Here is an 18,236-nt window from a genome sequence, read left to right as displayed (position 1 = left end):
AGACTTAAATTTAAGACCTGAAATTTTAAAACTCCTAGAAGAAAACAAACAAAAAGTTCCTTGATGTTGGTTTTGGCAATGGTTTTGGCATTCGTTTGGCAATTGGGTTTGAAAATATGATACCAAAAGCACAGACAACAAAAGCAAAAATAAACAAGTATGACTATGTCAAACTAAAAACCTTTGCACAGCAAAAGAAATGATCAACAAAATGAAAAGGCAACCTGTAGAATGGGAGAAAATATTTGCAAATCATATATATGATAAGGGGTTAATATCTACAATATATAAGTAACTATATATAATATAACTCCATAGCAAAAACAAACAAATTAATCCAATTTAAAAATGGGCAAAGGACCTGGGTAGATATATTTCCAAAAAAGATATACACATGAACAACAGGTCGATGGAAAGGTGTTCAACATCACTAATGCTCAGGGAAATGCAAATAAACCTACAAGGACAAATCACGTCACAACAGTTAGGATGGCTAGTATTAAAAAAAAAGACAAGAATTAACACATGCAGACAAGGATGTAGAATAAAAGGAACCCTTGTGTACTGATGGTGGGAAGGTAAACTGTTACAACCACTATGGAAAACACTATGGAGGTTCTTTAAAAAATTAAAAATAAAACTACCATATGATCCAGCAATTCCTCTTCTGGGTAAATATCCAAGGGAAATGAAATGGTTATCTCGAAGAGACATCTGCAGCCCCCATAACCACAGCAGAATTATTTACAGCAGCCAAGACATGGAAACAACCTAAGTGTCCATCAGTGGATGAATGGATAAAGAAAATGTGACATAAATTTACAATGGAATATTACTCAGATGTAAAAAATAAGAAAATCCTGCCATTTGTGACAACATGGATGAACCTTGAAGGCATATGCTAAGTGAAATAAATCAGATGGAGAAAGACAAACACCAAATGATCTTACTTATATGTGGAGTCAAGAAAATAAAATGAACTCCTAGAAACAGAAGAGAGTAGATTGGTGGTTGCCCAGGGCCGGAAGTGGAAGAAATGGGGGAAGGTGGTCAAAGGGTACAAACTTACAATTATAAGATGAATAAGTTCTGGAAATCTAATGTACAGGATGGTGAGTATAGTTAACAATATTCTATCACATATTTGAAAGCTGATAAGAGAGTAAATCTTAAATGTTCTCACTTCATATACACACAAAAAATGGTAACTATTTGAGGTGATGGATGGTTAACTAACCTTATTGTGAGTAATCATTTTGCAATATATACATATGTCAAATCATCACACTATACCCCTTAAACTCACACAATATAAATCTGGAAAACTGTTTAAACAAAACTTACTTTGGCTGCCAGGCAGAGAAGACATCAAAGGGGCCCCAAGAGTGGATTGGAAAATCCATTAGGAGCTATTGCATGGACCCAAGTGAGTTCTTAGACAACAGTGGCATGTAAAGATAAAAAGAAATTGACAAAATCTATGAGACAACTAGTCATTAATTCATCCAGATACCATGATCTGCTTGTCTTGTCACTGATGATACCAGCGGGCAAAGGAAAGGTGATGGCAAACCTGAAAATTTCAGTCACTTATTAGTATGTTCCCAAATCTCTGAGCCTTGCCATTCCTGTCACACATGAGAGTGGTTATCATTCAAAAGGCTTTTTCTGCTCTTCTTGTATACTCGAATTCAGAATTCCTTTTTTGTAAAAAAAGGTCAGTCACGCTCAAAACAACAGCCTTCTTGAGAAACTTTATTTTAGAGAAAGATCTCTCAAGTTCTCTGACCTGCTTCATAAAGCAGTAATACTAAAATTTACTTGAAGCTGTCTATACCAATACATAAGTACCAACACTTACAGTCCAGCACTGGGATTCTTTTCTCCTACTACCATGTATTTTCTCATCACGTCCACCCACCACCCCCGCCCCCACCAACACACATATCTTTGTCTAGTGACATTGCCTGAGAGTCATCCAAAAACCACAAGAAGACCAACTGGTATCATTTTCCTATTCCCATAATTGTGTAACTGTCTATGTGAACATAGCTATGAAGGAAAGCCATCATTGTGAAGCATTTTCGGCAGTAAATGTACATTTCTTTGTTTGTCTGCAAGCTGTTTTACCTGACTCTTGCATGTCCATGACTCTAGTACCTCTAAGTATGCAATGGATAATTGCTAGGTTTTGAATTCACTTTATTATTAGATCTCTGCTATTTGGAGACAAAGGTAAGAGTTGGAGGAGAAAGACACAAGCCCTCTCCTGGCTCCTTTCTTTCTTCTACTACCTCAAACATTATCACGCCTGTGATCTTATCATTGTTCTTGCCTAGAGCTGGAATTTCCTCTAATTGCCCTGGTTACCTCTCCAAATTATCAATTTATTTCTCTAGGCCAGCTCAAATCTTACAACTTCTCTAAAGCCTTCACAGATGAAGCCATCCCAGTTTCATTCATCCATCCATTCAATCAGTCAATCAGTGGATGTGTAGGGGCAGATGTTTATGTATTAATTGGAACATCTAAATCCTTTCTTTAACTTCCAGTGTTTGAACAATTTCCTTCTGGCCCATTAAAACCTCATTTACCCTACTCATTTGACTCTTAACTTTCACTTGTCTTGTTGAGGTGATTAACTTTTTAAATGCACACACACTGTCTTTACATTTAAGTTGGTGGCTCCTCGATGACATTTCACAACCAAAGATATGAGGCAGTACTCATTTTCGTAAAGCTACTGGTTCAACCTAAAGGACCATATTTGATTATGAGATTATCTCTTTCTTGCTTTTTTATGTTAAAATGTATTTCTGTTTTAAATACACTCGATGGCAGAAATCAAAGAGCAACCCTGTCATGTTGTCAAATTTTCTTAAGCCTATAGGCTGTAAATGTATGAGACTTTAGAACATTTTGGATAAAGATAGTCACAAGATACCTCTCTTCATCCCAAACAGCTCCTGTCAGAGAACTTCACACACAGAGGAGGCTTTCCAAATACCTGATCTGGTATGATCATTTTTCTGTGACTCGTTCTCATCAGAAATCAAGCCCCCACTCTTCCCTTCCTTTGCCCTATGTCCTAATAACTTAGTAGGTGATCAAAGTATGTGCTGGATGATCCTATAGTGTGAATCAGTTTATTCCCACCAAAGGCACAAACTCAAATTTACTCAGATGAGTACATGTGCTCATAAAAGGGATGAGACAGAGAAGGAGGGAAAGAGAGAGACCAAGACAGAGAATTAAATAACGTATAAGCATTTCACCTGATATTTCACTTGATATTCCAATTCAGTGAGCATATGCCCCAGAGCGAACACGAGGTGCAAAACGGGACTCTGCCTTTTCCTCTGGTGAGTTCACATCCCCTGCCCCTCTCTTAGTGATCATCTTGCTGCAACTCTGAGTATTCTCGTTTTTAAAGATATTTATTACATATAATATGATTCCTGAATTCAGTGCAATTACTTCACCTGGGGCTCAACCAAAAAAGAAAGAAAAAACCTATCTGTTCCAAAGCTAGGGGGAAAAATTGGCTGTACTGGCTTTACTGAGAGATGGTATATCAGTTTCCAACTTGGCACCTTCCTAAGGGATTTTCAAGGGCAAGTTTGCTTATACTTAATTTTGCCTTACCTGCTGACTCTAGATATTATCCCCACTTAAGATGCCACTCTAACTGCATGGCACTCCATTCTGTCCTGGAAAGACTCTCTTTGACTTTGACATTTAATGTATTTTATGCAAGATGTTAGAGAACATCTTGATGTTCTCTAACTGATGATTCAAAACATCGAAATCACCTGCCATCATTTTAAGACTTTTAGAAGCACTATTATAGATAACAAACAAATGTACGAAGAAAATCACTAAAAAAAGAGAAAAGTTTTAATACAAAGTTCACATAATCATGTTCCCAGAGGGGTCCGACAGGTAAGGAAACAAGTGGAGAATCCTTGATTTAAGACATTGTGAGAGAAAGAAGTCTGAAGGGGGAGAACAGCAGGGGATACTCAGCCCAGCCTGCTGTTTCAAGGCAGGAATGTGGGACCAATGTTGTCAAATAGTCTTTTTTTTTTTTAAAGAAAAAAAAAAGAGAGAAGTTGAAAATCTGGATTTATATATGAAAGGTTACCAAGGGACTTTAAAAAAAGGAGAATCCTCTGGGTCAAGACCACAGGGCTTAACAAACAATATCAATAGGTCTGACGTAACACAATGATCATCCATTTCCAATCCCTGCACTACCAGGTCTTTATCAAAAATAGGTGACTTTTTTTTTTTAAGTAAAAATGCAACCATCTGAACCCATCCAGTGCTAAATTCACATTCTGCAAATTGTGTGATGTGTGGTTTTCTGTGTATGGAATTTTGCTGACTCAGGAAAAAAATGCAATTTTTAGTTTGCTTGGAAAAAAGTGTTCACTACCTCCCAACATATAAGAACATTATAGCATGATGCCAAGTCTGTGCCTGGAGGTCTTTCTTTCTTTTGATTAATGAGAAATGCTTCCAGTCACTGTTTACTGAGAAATTAAGAAATAAAATAAATTAAATAGTTTCCTACCCCTGTAAGACAAGTTGGATTTATTCCTCATGGGATCACTGTACTAGATTATCATCATACACAACCATAAACACAATTTGATGGTTTCTCTATCTTAAAAAAAAAATCCAGTAGCCCCCAAATCAAGACTTCAATATGAATCAAGGAATTCTCATCATAGGACGCATTTCTGACAGGGGAAGTCAGTACTCTGACAGTACAGTTGTCGGCAGAGAATTGTCTGACTTTGTGATATACACAGCATCCGAAGTCATAGCTTGGAGGGTGAACCCTTACATCATTACTCCATACATACCAAACCTCTTTGCTCATTTCTGTAATTTCTCACAGAGCACAGAAACCATCAGAGGAGAATAAGTCCAGGAAGGCGAATTGTGCTTCTTATGGCTATAAGGGATGCAGTGCTCAGTAGAGTGGAATTACTTTTCCAGCAAAATAAATCAGAGGGCTTCCAAAATTTTTTAAATCTCAAATCACGAGTGATGTTTACATTTCTCGTTGGTTTCTAGTTTTACATCCAACACATGGTGAGCAAAATATATCCAAGCCCATTCCAGAAATGAAAGGCAAAAACTGTCTTACAATTTGATGTGCCCCTGAGTAATCTGGTACCAGAGATTGTAAATCTGCCTTTTATTGTATTGATCTTTCTGATGAGCATGTTTTAAAACTGCGTGGAAAATAGTTCAATCAAAACTATCACTTGTGTAATTATTGTCAAGTAATGTAAACTGCCTATTCTGGAATGAATATGAAAACTAATATGGGTTTAAATACAGGAAACTTCTCTTATAGAACTGGAATGAACTCTCATCTCCTTTTTTATTAATTTTTTTATTGTTATGTTAATCACCATATATTACATCATTAGTTTTTGGTGCAGTGTTCCATGATTCATTGTTTGTTCATAACACCCAGTGCTCCATGCAGAACGTGCCCTCCTCAATACCCATCACCAGGCTAACCCATCCCCCTACCCCCTCCCCTCTAGAACCCTCAGTTTGTTTTTCAGAGTCCATCATCTCTCATGGTTCGTCTCCCCCTCTGACATACTCCCCTTTTCTTCCTCTCCTGTTATCTTCTTCTTTTTCTTTTTTCTTAAAATATGTTGCGTTATTTGTTTCAGAAGTACAGATCTGTGATTCAACAGTCTTGCACAATTCACAGCGCTCACCGTAGCACATACCCTCCCCAATGTCTATCACCCAGCCACCCCATCCCTCCCACCCCCAACCACTCCAGTAACACTCAGTTTGTTTCCTGAGATTAAGAATTCCTCATATCAGTGAGGTCATGTGATACATGTCTCTCTGATTGACTTATTTCACTCAGCATAACACCCTCCAGTTCCATCCACGTCGTTGCAAATGGCAAGATCTGGAATGAACTCTCATCTTATAGGTAAAAGGATATATGACTTAGCATTAATCAAGCTGGGGCAACTCAGTGGGTGGCGAAGATATCTACCTATCTCTGCCCTGCCAAAATGATGCGGCAGAAATGGCATATTTTTGCTTATATATAAAATGCAGGGGAATTGACTGCTGTGGACTGATCATGAGTTTCGAGATGATTGTTAACTCCATGTTAGTGTTAAGGTCATGGGAAGAGGGATGTGCTCTTCCCATACATGCCTAGTAACTTTATAGGAAACATTCTCTATCCCCAATCTTTAGGAGCAGCCATCTCTAACAAAGAAATGCTTAATAGCTGCTCCATATTATACCTATTTTATTTTTTAAAAGATTTTCAAATGATTATTTATAGCTCAATGCAAGAGCTATTGAACAAATGCCTGCATTTTAATTACACAAGTTCAGAGTTCTATGTTGTATTTTTTTTAATCTTCAGAGATATATGATGCTGGTGGGTTTCAAAGGTAAAAACTAATCTGCACAGCTGGGGTGCTATGTGCTATCCAAAGATCATGAAATTAATGAGGTCAACTTTAAAGGGGCCAAATTTTCTTGAACTGGTTTGATTTGAGCAAAAGAGACTCGTTTTCATGTAGTCTTAAAACAGTTTTATTAGAGCTATTGAAGGTTATGACACTGGCCCAAAGAGTTTTCTAAAAGTCAGGGGAAATCTCCTATATTTATTTATATTTCACTCTCTTTCTCTCTCTCCTATTCTCTTTCTATTGAAATTTAAGATCTGACTTATTTATAATTTGCCGACAATCCCTGTTCTATTAGAACACTCAGATTTGAAAGGTATTTAAAGATTTAGGGTATATTTTGAATCTTCAAATCAGCATGAAAACCAATGTAAACTTTGTGTACATCTCTATAGGTTCATCAGTTTCCAAAACCTATTTTAGAAGCTCTTACTAAGTGCATATAAAATTTTCACCTATCTCAATATTAAATAACAACAACAAAAACAAACTATTATTCTGACTTAGGTAGATTCGGGTTTTAAATTCATTTCTATACAAAGAGAAGATCGTTTAAGTTCTCCTATTATTAATGTTGAGTTAGTCCCCCATGGAAGTCTAATGAAATGATTAATTAGAATGCCATTTGAAACAGTACAAAGACATATACGTTTGTTATAAATATTTTCATTCCTACTATAAATAGTGATAATAGAAAAGTAAACCATCATAATCATAGCCTTTCACTTGCCTCTGTCCCTTGCTGGTCAAGAGTCTACTGTTAAAATCAGTACAAAGTGTTTTGACACCTACTATAATTCTGGGCACTGGGAAATAAAGTAGCTGACATTGTTCTTACCCTGAGGTAACTTAAAATCTAGTTGGCCAGGTACAACACACACACACACACACACACACACACACACACACACACACACACACTTTTTAAAAATCACATTTAGGGGCACCTGGGTGGCTCAGTCAGTTAAGCATCTGCCTCAGACTCAGGTCATGACTAGAGGATCCTGGCATCCAGCCCCACATCGGGCTCCCTGCTCAGTGGGGAGCCTGCTTCTCCCTCTGCCTCTCCCCTCCCATGCTTGTGCTCCCTCGCACACACTCTCTCTCTCTCTGAAATAAATAAATAAAATCTTTTTTAAAAAATCACATTTGTCCTGAGGCCACACTGGCCAGATATATTTCAGACATTATAACCCACTATGTTCAGGCAGTGAAATAGACCCTACCACTCTGTCTACAGAAGCTGTAGGTAGATCTGTACATATAGCGATCTGGAAGGACAGACTAAGGTAGGACAGATGCGGAGGGACATTGGGACTAGATATATCTACAGAGAGACATACACAATAGACCTATGCAAATGGATGCAGGTAGAGATGGAGATACAGATATATTTGTGTGTGTGTATATATATATATATATATATAAATGGCAAATATCAGAATCTTTCATTACTTGCAAACTCTGAACACAAGGGTGTTGGAAATATGGACCTCAAATTGAGGAAATTTAAAATCCGTCATCTCCCAGGGTACAACAGAAATATTTGGGGTGGGGGGCTGAGAATAAAACAGCAAGGAAATAAACCACTGGTGCTCAAAAAACAAATCATATACAAATGATTAAAAATCATGATTGATGTAAAATCTTGTACTGTGTGGGACAAACACTGCATCACATGAGGAAGAGAATATTTTTAGCTGAAGAACTGGGGAAAATTTCATAGCTTTATGGCTGGCCTTGATGTTTGGTAGAATGTTATTAAGTGTGGAGTGGTACATGCATATATACTGTGGAGGTGGGAGAGGGGGATTTACATTCCAGAAAGAGGAACTGTGGCATCAAAGGTACTAGACTATACAAACCAGTTTAAGAGGGCAATGAGAAGATAGCTTGACTGTGTCGGAGTCTTGAGCTAGACTGCAGCTGAGAAACGTGGATTTTTCTTTAGTAATTAATTAGAAATGTTGACAGGTTTTTGTATGAGAGAATAGAAGGTTCAAAGCATAATTCTTATATGTTTAATCTCTCCGTGTTATAAAGGATAGATTAGGAGAACAGGGATGAAACTTTCACTTGCAATAGATTAACCATAAGGTGATTAGGAACTGAACCAGAATGGTGGAAATAGAAATAGGAGAGGTGTTTCGATGGAGAATAGATAGCTTGAAGCTAAAGGGAAAAAACAAAGATGTCACAACTTAAAGGCTGGATACCAGAGAGAATGCTCTGCCACTTATTAATTTATTCAAAAAGTATATTCCTTTAACAAATATTTGAGGGTAAACTATTTGCCATACACTGTGCAAACTCAACGGAGTTTGTAATCTTCAGAGGAAGATAGACAGATAGCCAGATATCAAATAACCAATATATAAGTATACTAATTATATGCACTTATAGAATAAGTATTCTAAATGTATGAACATACATACATATAATATACATTATATAGTTATTATTTAATACATATGAAATATATGTATATTATATTATATATCTCATCTTATATATACATATACACCCATACTCTTGAGGTGAAGACTCATGTTAATCAATTAACCGATATATCAAGAGTAACCAAATAACAAATACATAATTATGAACTCTGATAGGGCTTATAAAGGGAAACAGAGGCAGCTATGAGTTCATGCACCAAGAGTACCTGGGGGAGTCGAGGTGGTCCAAGGATGTTTCTCTGAGAGAGCGATGTTAACTAAGCAAATGATGGAAAGAGTATTCTTGGGAGAGGGAACAGTGTGGGCCCTGGTTTGGAAGGGGAAATCACGAGTTCATTCCTGGACAAACTGAGTTTGATATGTCTTTGAGACATTCAGCTGGAAATGTGGAGTTGGAAGATAGAAATATGTGTCTGACACTCAGAGGAGCAGTCTGGGCTGCAGATCTAAATGTGGAAGTCCCCAGCAAACAGATGAGTCATTGGTATGGCTGATATCCACTGGAAAGAAAGTTTACAGTGAGAGACTTAACAGAACTTAAAGCAACCCTTAGAAATCTGTCGTATTCAGAAGTCGAGTAGGGAGGGTATGCTGGCACAGGAGACGAAGTTGAGTGTTAGAGTTAAAAATGAGGAAGACATGCTGTGAGAAAATTAAGAAGGGGACTGTCTTTTGCTGGGAGTGGGTAACAGTATCGAAGGACGCTTGGTGGACCCACAGGTTGAAGCCTAAAACACACCTCCTATTGGATCTAGTTATGGGAAGGGTATCGGTGGCCTTGATGAGAGTAGTTTAGGAAGAGGGGAAGAAATAAAATCCAAATTATTGTCAGATAAGAATTGAGTGGGAGGTGAGGAACTAGAATGTTAATATAGACAGCTCCATCTGAAACATTTGGCAGTTAACAGACTTTAATAAACTTCCTTTTTGAAAGGAAGAATAAGGTTTTGTTGTTGTTCTCATTAGTCTGATGTGTGCATGTCTGTGTGTGTTGTTTTTCAGGAAACCGATAAATCAGTTTTAACCAAGTTAGCTTGGGGAGAGGGAAGAAACTTAAAATGAAAAGTTTCATGCACCTACACAAGGAACAATTAGAGCTCGGGAGAGGGAGTGGGGTTGGAGAAATGGATGAGATGGCCATCTTCTGAGAGAGAAGGATGCTTTCTGTGGGCTTCGGTGGAAAGCGAACACAGAGGAAAGGTAAAACCTAGGACTAGTCTTGATGAAATTCTGCTTGTAGGAAAAGGAGCTAGAGCATAAGCTGGAATCTAGAAATGAAGACAAAGAAAAGCAGTCCATGAAGGACACAGAATAATGAGGTTAAAACCAAGGGAGGGATGAATTTTAGGAAGTAAGTCTTCCAAAGCAACATGTAGAAATTTTCAGATTGTGCTATTTGCAGTCACCACCACCCAATAACTATTTATTCAAATCAAATAAAAGATTGTCTTACATGAATGTTTGAAAAATGTGGAAGACACACTTTCTTGCTGTCTTATACAGTGTGGGTTTTGAAAAACAAAACTCAGAATAAAAGGAAAAGGTCAAGCAATGTTGAAAAGATAGAGAGTAAAATGTTTTCCTACTCTCCCCAGCCAGATTAACCAAAATTAGACAAAGTTAATTTACTTTAAACAGAGTAAATTTTGTTTAACTAAGTTAAAATTAACTTCAGCCATCTCTTTATATCTTTACATAGATGGAAGATAATAAATAAGGACATATGGAATTAGAACTAGATGCCAGAAAATTTTTATCTCAAGAGACCTGTATGTGGCCAGATTCTTAGGCTACTAGATATAGAAAGATATAAGGCTTTTAGTAATAGTTTTGGAGTAATGGAATCACATCATACAAACCGTTTGAATACAAATACGTAATTAAAGTTTTTATTTGAATTTAAGAGAGGAAAAAATCAAGTGGAAATAAAATGCTAGAATTTACATAAATGTTTCTTCAGAGAGATATTAGTTCCTTAAATAGCTTGCCTATTTAATGAAAATGCTTAAAAGTTTGTAATCCTGTATTTTTTTTAAGATTTTATTTATTTATCTGACAGAGAGACACAGCGGCGAGAGAGGGAACACAAGCAGGAGGAGTGGCAGAGGGAGAAGCAGGCTTCCCGTAGAGCAGGGAGCCCGATGCGGGGCTCGATCCCAGGGCCCTGGGATCATGACCTGAGCCGAAGGCAGACGCTTAACGACTGAGCCACCCAGGCGCCCCTATAATTTTATATCTTAACAGATTCAGAGCTTACTGTTTGTTTTGGGTTTTTTGTTTTGTTTTGTTTTGTTTTACATTGTTTCTCTCTTTTTCAGGTTCATTTTGATTCAACTTCTGGTTGGCAAGATCTAGCCAGTAGTTTTTCTAAACAATTTTTTTTCCCCACTGTTGTTGCATTCCCTAATTTCTTCCATATATGAGGTGGTCTGTCTATTGCCTTTTATACTTAAATGACAGCTGGACCGGGTATAAAATCTTGGGCCACAGTATCTTTCTCTCAAAACTTTTATCATCCTATATATTGTCTTCTGGCCTTGAGTTCTCTTTATAAAAATTTGAGGGCAGTCTGATTGTTAATCTATTTTCTTCCAGGTTGTTTATATGATTATTTATTTGATATTGAAATTTAGCACTTTTACCAAATTTGGCACTGATAATTCTGTATCATCTTTTCCCATAACACAAACGCCTTTTTGAACTGCAAGTAAAAGTGTTTTTTTTTCTTTTGGCAGGGGCTTTTTCTTAATATATATTCAAAAGCTTTTTCCATTGTTCCATCTGTTTTTTCAGGAATACTAAATATGCATGAGTGATTCATTTATCATCTCATTGATTACTATTTTTGTGTCTTTGTTATTTTCCATTTAATTTTGTGTGTTTTTCCCCATTCTACCCACCATACCTTTGTGTTTTCAATCACTTTTATTACATTTTAAACTGCCTTATTATATGGTTTTATTTCCAGTATGTTTTATTTGTTCCTTACATTTCTTTTCTGAGGACCAACAGCTTGCTTTTAACTTTCTTCTACTATATAGAGCCTCTTATTTGGACCCTTATATTTCTCCTTTGATTTCTCTGAGAATAGAAGAAGCTACTTATTTAAATTCTTCCTGTGCATTTTTAAGTAAGAATTCTTACAAGTTTACTACCATTTGTTTCTGTCTGCTTCCTCCATTTAGTCCCACAGTTTATCTGTTGGTTTCTAAGTTTTACTCAAATTTGAATGAAGTTGGCTACCTGATGAAAATAATGTATAGGACCGGGAAGAATGAGCTGTAAGATAGGGAGGTGCAGAGACTAGACTGAAATTTGTTGTCTCAAACATTCTCACACCGAATCAGTCTTTCCCTTTGTCCTGAGTGCGTGACTTGTTTCTGGGTACAGGTAGTGATTGTGACTCACAGAAAACCCTTTTACGTCAGATATTGCCTTCCTCACCCAGCTTCACTTCCGGTGCTCTCACAAAGAGCGTGAGGCAGAGTCAAGGGTAATAGTGAGTTTCTACTTCAGTGCCACCTCCCCTACCATCCGATGCTATTAAACTTATATTCCACAGGTAGGTTCTGTAGTTTTCTGCAGCCTCTGTACCCCCTGGATGTTTTCATCTTTAATCAAAGAACCACTGGATATGCCTTTCTGGATTGTAACATTTACTCTTGGGAAAACTGATATTTATCCATGTTCAAAAAGGCGTGTGTTGGCTCTCAGCATTCTACCCTCTGTAGACCCAGATTTTACATCATTTGGTAGGTGTACAGTTAGTTTGTCGTTTGAGATTTTAGCCATTTCTTTGTTTCATTTTTAGCTAGAAGATCTTTTTAAATTTCTAGTCATTGTTTTTGATGGATTTGAGAAAAAAGGAACAAAATTGCTATAACTCTGCCATCTGAAGCCTGAAGTTGGTGTGCATTAATTTAAAAGGGCTGGGACAATGCACTTTGATATTTATTCAGAGATACAGTGTATTGTTGTGATTCCTCAAAGAGCTAAATAGGTTCAAAAAACTACAAATCCAGAAAAGGAAACTCTTCCTATGAAACTAGGACCTGTAAGGGATATGTAGAAAAGCAAAGGAGAAAAATCGGCTTGGGTGTAGACAGGAAAACATTATCCTGACATCATTAAAAGTAAGAGAATTTCAGACGGATTATTTCTAACATGGTACCTGTGAACACTTAAAGTCATGTGCCCTTTTGTCTACTTGATTTTAAGTGCTTGTCCTAACACTATCTATTTCTTATTATAAGGAGAAAAAAGTTTCCGCGCGAAGGATTTTATCCCTTACAACCCATTCTCTTCCCCAACCTGACCCTGCAGTGAAGTCAAAATGACAGATTTGTGACATCATAATAATTTTTTTCTTCCCCAGGAACAAACTGTGAAGCCATTAACACAGGATGGTGACTTCACTATGGGATCAAACAGAGCAGCTGGAAAGAGGGAGCATTCTTATTCAAACACACATATATCTTCAATAATAACCAGGGAAATTCAGAAAATTACTGTCAAAGTAAATTGCATTTTGTATAAATGCCATCTCCTTTCAAGTTTGCCCCAGCGTGATCATCCTTCTTTATTTAGTGGTGTTGCCCTTTTCTCCTTAGAGACCTTTAGCAAAATCTCCTTTTATATTTCATATATCATTAAAATGACTTAAATGAGTAGGAATGGGGCATGCCTGACATTTATTTTTAATTATTTACATAAATAAAGAGATGTTCCTATTTTACATCTACCGCAGTTCTGAAAATATTTTTTGCCAGGTGGATTTAATGCTCATGTTAGGATAAAGCACTGAACAGGTAATATCTATTCAATAGTTAGTTCACCAGGCTAACAGGGTATGTTTTGATCCAAAAGAAATCCCATGAGTCAATAATGACACTTCAGTAATTATTGTTCATATCTCTTTTCAGATATATTCTCTGCATTTGAGAGACAAGGTTAATACATATGACAAATTAAACGATCATGCAAGGAAATATGAATAATGCTAAATGAGCAATGCAGACCACATGCCAGGAGCTCAGAGGAGAATGTCATGACTGTGAAGGCTATGAGAACTGAGAGTCTAGGCTCTGGAGTTGGACCATTCAAGGCTCAAATCTGAGCTTTGCAATTTAACCGCTACGCGACCTCACTTCTCCAAGCTGTGATGTCCTCAGTTATTGAGGAGGAGGAATTAAGCCTACTTCACAGGGTGACTGTGAAATGTAAAAGGCTATCTATGGAAAGCACATAGCAAAGGGAAAGCCTTCGATAAACGTAAACAAATATGAGCTGCCATTTTCCGATGGAATTGATGAAGGGAGTCAGGCTTTAGAATTTTAAGTAAAAACAGGACTTTGAAGACAGAAATCTAGGAAGAGGAATTCATTTTCACAGTTTTTGAAAGGGGATTATTGAAAGGATGTACACAATATATTTGGAGAGTAACTGGACTTAGGATTCATAGAAAAGAGTAAGGAAAGATAGGTTTAAAGAAGTAAACTGGGGTCAAGTTATGGAAAACATTAAATTCAGATTGCATTTAGAATTGACTCTACATTATTCATTCAACAGTTTTATTGAAAACCTACTATTTACTAGTTACCTAATAACTGAGGATATAATAATAAGACGGATAAAGTCTCTATCTTTGTGGAACTTACACTGAGCAAAGGAAAGATATTGCAGAAAGATAATGAGACCATAATGTGATACAGTTTATATTTTAGAAATATTAATTAGACGGTCATAATCAGAAGCAATGAAAGAATGTAGGGATTACAGTTTTCTTATGGAACACTATTTCAATGACTCAAAAATGATAGGAAGAGATTCAGGGTTAGACTAAAAGCAGTGAGGCTAGAGAGAAAGATTTGACAAAGATTGGAAAGAAAAAAATAAAAATCAGAGATTAATTGAATATGAAAATGCTGAAGTTCAGAGACAAGCCTGTTATTTTAAATGGAAACATTCAAGTGAAAACTCAGCAGATAAATTTCATGGGAGGTTTGTGACTTTTTTTGCTTGTTTGTTTCTTTCTTTCTTTCTTGGAGGCTGTTTTCTCAGCAATGATGGTTGGAGATGTGAAATCGATAAAATACTGAAAGTAGATATCAAGAGATAAGAAGAAAAGGTGGAGAAAACTATCACATCCTTAGATCCTCTAGAGAAGGAAGAAAATAAAGCCCAACAGGAAACAGAGAAGAAGTAAGAATACATACTTGAAAACATAGTATTGTCATAGATGTCAGGGAAAAGTGATAGAGGAAGTGGTCAACTGTGTTAAATGTACCAAAACATTGGGGAAAATTAAGGACAAAGAAAGGACTGTTAAAATTGACAAATGAAGACATTGTCAGAAACCATTTCAATGAGCAATTCTCACTGGGGCGGTGAAAGAAATCATTAGGTTGCAGGAAATGGAGGCAATAAATAGACCCCACTCATTCAGTAAGTTTGGCATTAAAAGATAAAAAGAAGTGTCTCAAGTGTCAAGCAGATGTGTTAGTCACTTCTTCTCATTCCAGATGTTAACCATAATCCCAAACCACCATTTCAGAGGTGCCTGCTTTTAATTGCTAGGAAAACAGAGTGTAAACAAGTGTAAATGGCTTGATGCAGATTCACCAACATTGCGGAAGAATGCATTTTGATGATGTCCAGAGATTGCATTATCTTTGTAGTTGTAGCGTGTGTCTGATTTTTTAAATACTACACAAAATTCTGAAGCCCTTAGGCGACAGGAACCATGTTTAGGAGGAGTCAAAAGGAGAACCTCTGCCTGCTATGTGCTGAAATGCTCCCATCTGTACTGAATTCTAACAGAACATCTCCTCCATCATATACAGATTTATGGATGAGTTCCTTTATTACCACACATCGTTCCTTCTTGAAGATGGCAGAAACCTACAGCTGCCAATCGCTAATAAGCGTAGTTTTCTTGCATTACAATCCACTCTACAATGTGTTTTCCTTGTAAAATCCCAAAGGTTAAAAAAAAAAAGATATATTTGTAGCTGACTGCAGTCAAGCTGTCAAATATCTAAACTGATTCATCTCTCTATCTCGTGTCTAAATTAGCACATACAGTTCTGAGACGTTTATGTCTGCTAAGGTGAAACCAAAAAAAACACGCCACTCTATCATCTCTTTCAACTCATATTATGACAAAAGTTACATACCAAAATATGTAGGGAGTTTTCAGATGTGGTAGGAGACAAATTCTTAAAAAAAAAACTGTAATGCATTATGGTAATGTGATAAATGCCACGTAGAATTGGTCCATTATGGCCATGGATACACAAAAAGAACATTATTAGGGAGAAAGTCTGAGTAGAAAGGCAATATGCTGTATAAAGAGTCTGAAGATTATTTAGAGTTAACTTAATACAAATGTTTAATTTTTTCATAGAGAATTTACCAATTTGCCACTTCAGAAGGCTTTTTTTATGATTTCCTTCAACAACATCACTATTCCTCAATCTCGACTGAGCATTAGAATCACTTGTGGAGATTTAAATACTATCAGTATCTCAGGTACAGAAATTGGTACTTTTTGGACTTTTTGTGGTGTTCATTATGTGTAGCCAAACTTGATTGCACTGTGCCTACTGATGAACAAATGAGGTAGGTATAGCAGGTAGTATCTACTAACTATATCCATTTACGTGATAAAAATAAAGTCAAAAGTTAAAATGAGCTTAAAGTTAAAATAAGGTTGCATAGCTATATCAGGGAGCCTGACATGGCATCTCTGTGGTCTTAGAAGGGGTTTACACTGCTTTCTAACATTACAAACATTCTTGAATGTCAGGACAACTTGTGAAAATGGTCTTTGAGGTGGATGAATCTATTCCATGTGGGCAGTGCTCAGCAAGAAGTGCCTGAGAGCAGGAGCATCAGGTGGGAACCTACTAGAATATTTTGGGCATGAAGGGGTGCTATAGATCTACACAGGCATGGTTAACTCATAAGTGAGGGCATAGATTGACCATACAGCAATGTGAATTTATAGTAACATCTCCAAATTTCTAAGAAAAAGAATCTTAGACAACATAAAAAGCCTACTATATTACTAGACTATTTATAAATCTTTAGATTTGTAATTCTTTTAATTAGTGGTCAGCTTCCGCTTGCTGGTGATGACTATGGAAATCAACCCTGAAAGCACTACTGTAGGTCAATGAGTTGTAATTAAATTTGAAACATCTCTGCCTCGTGATGAAAATGCAATACCTCTGGCTGATGAGATACCTGGAAATGTCTGTTAGATAAAAATTCTGTCTCATAAATCACTAAGAAAAGAATGAGTCATACTTACATGCATAAATATTGCTTAATTTCAACACTTAACTGCGTGTGCATTATTAATTAATAACATGTGTTGCTCATAAACTACTTTTAATGCTTGTTACCAAGTATAACAGTTGACCTTGAATAGATCCCTCTTTATAAAGTTTCAAATGGCAACATGCTTCTGAATGCAAATGAATTTGACAGATAAGGGAGTTGTACATGTGTGTGTGTGTGCCTAGTCTTAAATTTCTGAAAAACACAAAGATTTATGTTAAGGTTTTATCAAGAAATTCTTTATTCTGGTGAAGACTGAACTCGTTTAATATTAAAATGCCATCCTTGGTCAGAGATTTAATCCTTTCATCTCAGAATTTAGTCCCTGCTAGAAATAACAAAGAATGTATTATGAAAGAGAACTGGTTGACCTTCTTGTCATTCACTTGAAATCATCCATAGCTTCTTTTAGAAAATTGTTATGGATCTCTGAGCTATGATTTAAAATCTAAAGATCTAAAATATATAATTGTATTTGCCAGTGTGCAGCTATTTTTTATTATTATTTTGAATCTGTGTAAGTCTTCAGGGAAATGAGTTTTATTATTTCACCTAAGCTTGCTGCCTGCTGGGTCAAGCAGTGCTCCTATTTATTTAAAATGTTTGAAATGCTCTGAGTGATAATAGTTAATTATTTGATACATGAGGACAGATATCCAACTGAAACACCCAAAGTAAAGCAAGCTCAGAAAACGATGTTGAGCAAAACATGCAAGGAAAAAAGAGCTAAAAACATCACTCTGTAGAACCTTGAAGGAATTAGTTATTATGAACAGCTGAGTTTTCCAGGTAGCTAAAATTGTCTTAAGAGTTACAAACTTAATACTCACAGGAGCCATGCAGATAGAGTATGGTGTGGCTAAAGGAGACTCAGCTCCAATTATTTGAGTTTGTTTTGTTTGTTTTTATGCTGATAGTATTTGTTGGCACGTAAGTTGTCTATAGTAAAATACACAGCAGA

The 18,236-nt window shown here is 36.5% G+C and overlaps 1 long non-coding RNA gene across 2 annotated transcripts; it reads left to right on the top strand.

The window, feature by feature from the left end:
- Window positions 1-12,404: 12,404 nt before the first annotated feature.
- On the top strand, window positions 12,405-16,829 carry LOC141373345 (uncharacterized). Of its 2 annotated transcripts, none has more exons than XR_012379227.1 (5): window positions 12,405-12,494; window positions 13,308-13,448; window positions 14,980-15,133; window positions 16,338-16,462; window positions 16,740-16,829. It is a non-coding gene; the product is annotated as an uncharacterized lncRNA (long non-coding RNA). The 2 variants fall into 2 exon arrangements; XR_012379228.1 differs by having other exon boundaries at window positions 12,405-12,684.
- The last annotated feature ends 1,407 nt before the right edge of the window (window positions 16,830-18,236 follow it).

The sequence above is a fragment of the Callorhinus ursinus genome, unplaced genomic scaffold, assembly GCF_003265705.2.
Source record: "Callorhinus ursinus isolate GAN/ISIS: 27379988/994484 unplaced genomic scaffold, GSC_fseal_2.0 scaffold9, whole genome shotgun sequence".
NCBI classification, from domain to species: Eukaryota; Metazoa; Chordata; class Mammalia; order Carnivora; family Otariidae; genus Callorhinus; species Callorhinus ursinus.
The sequence above is the reverse complement of the archived record's forward strand: the minus strand, read 5'-3'. Positions and strand labels throughout refer to the sequence as shown.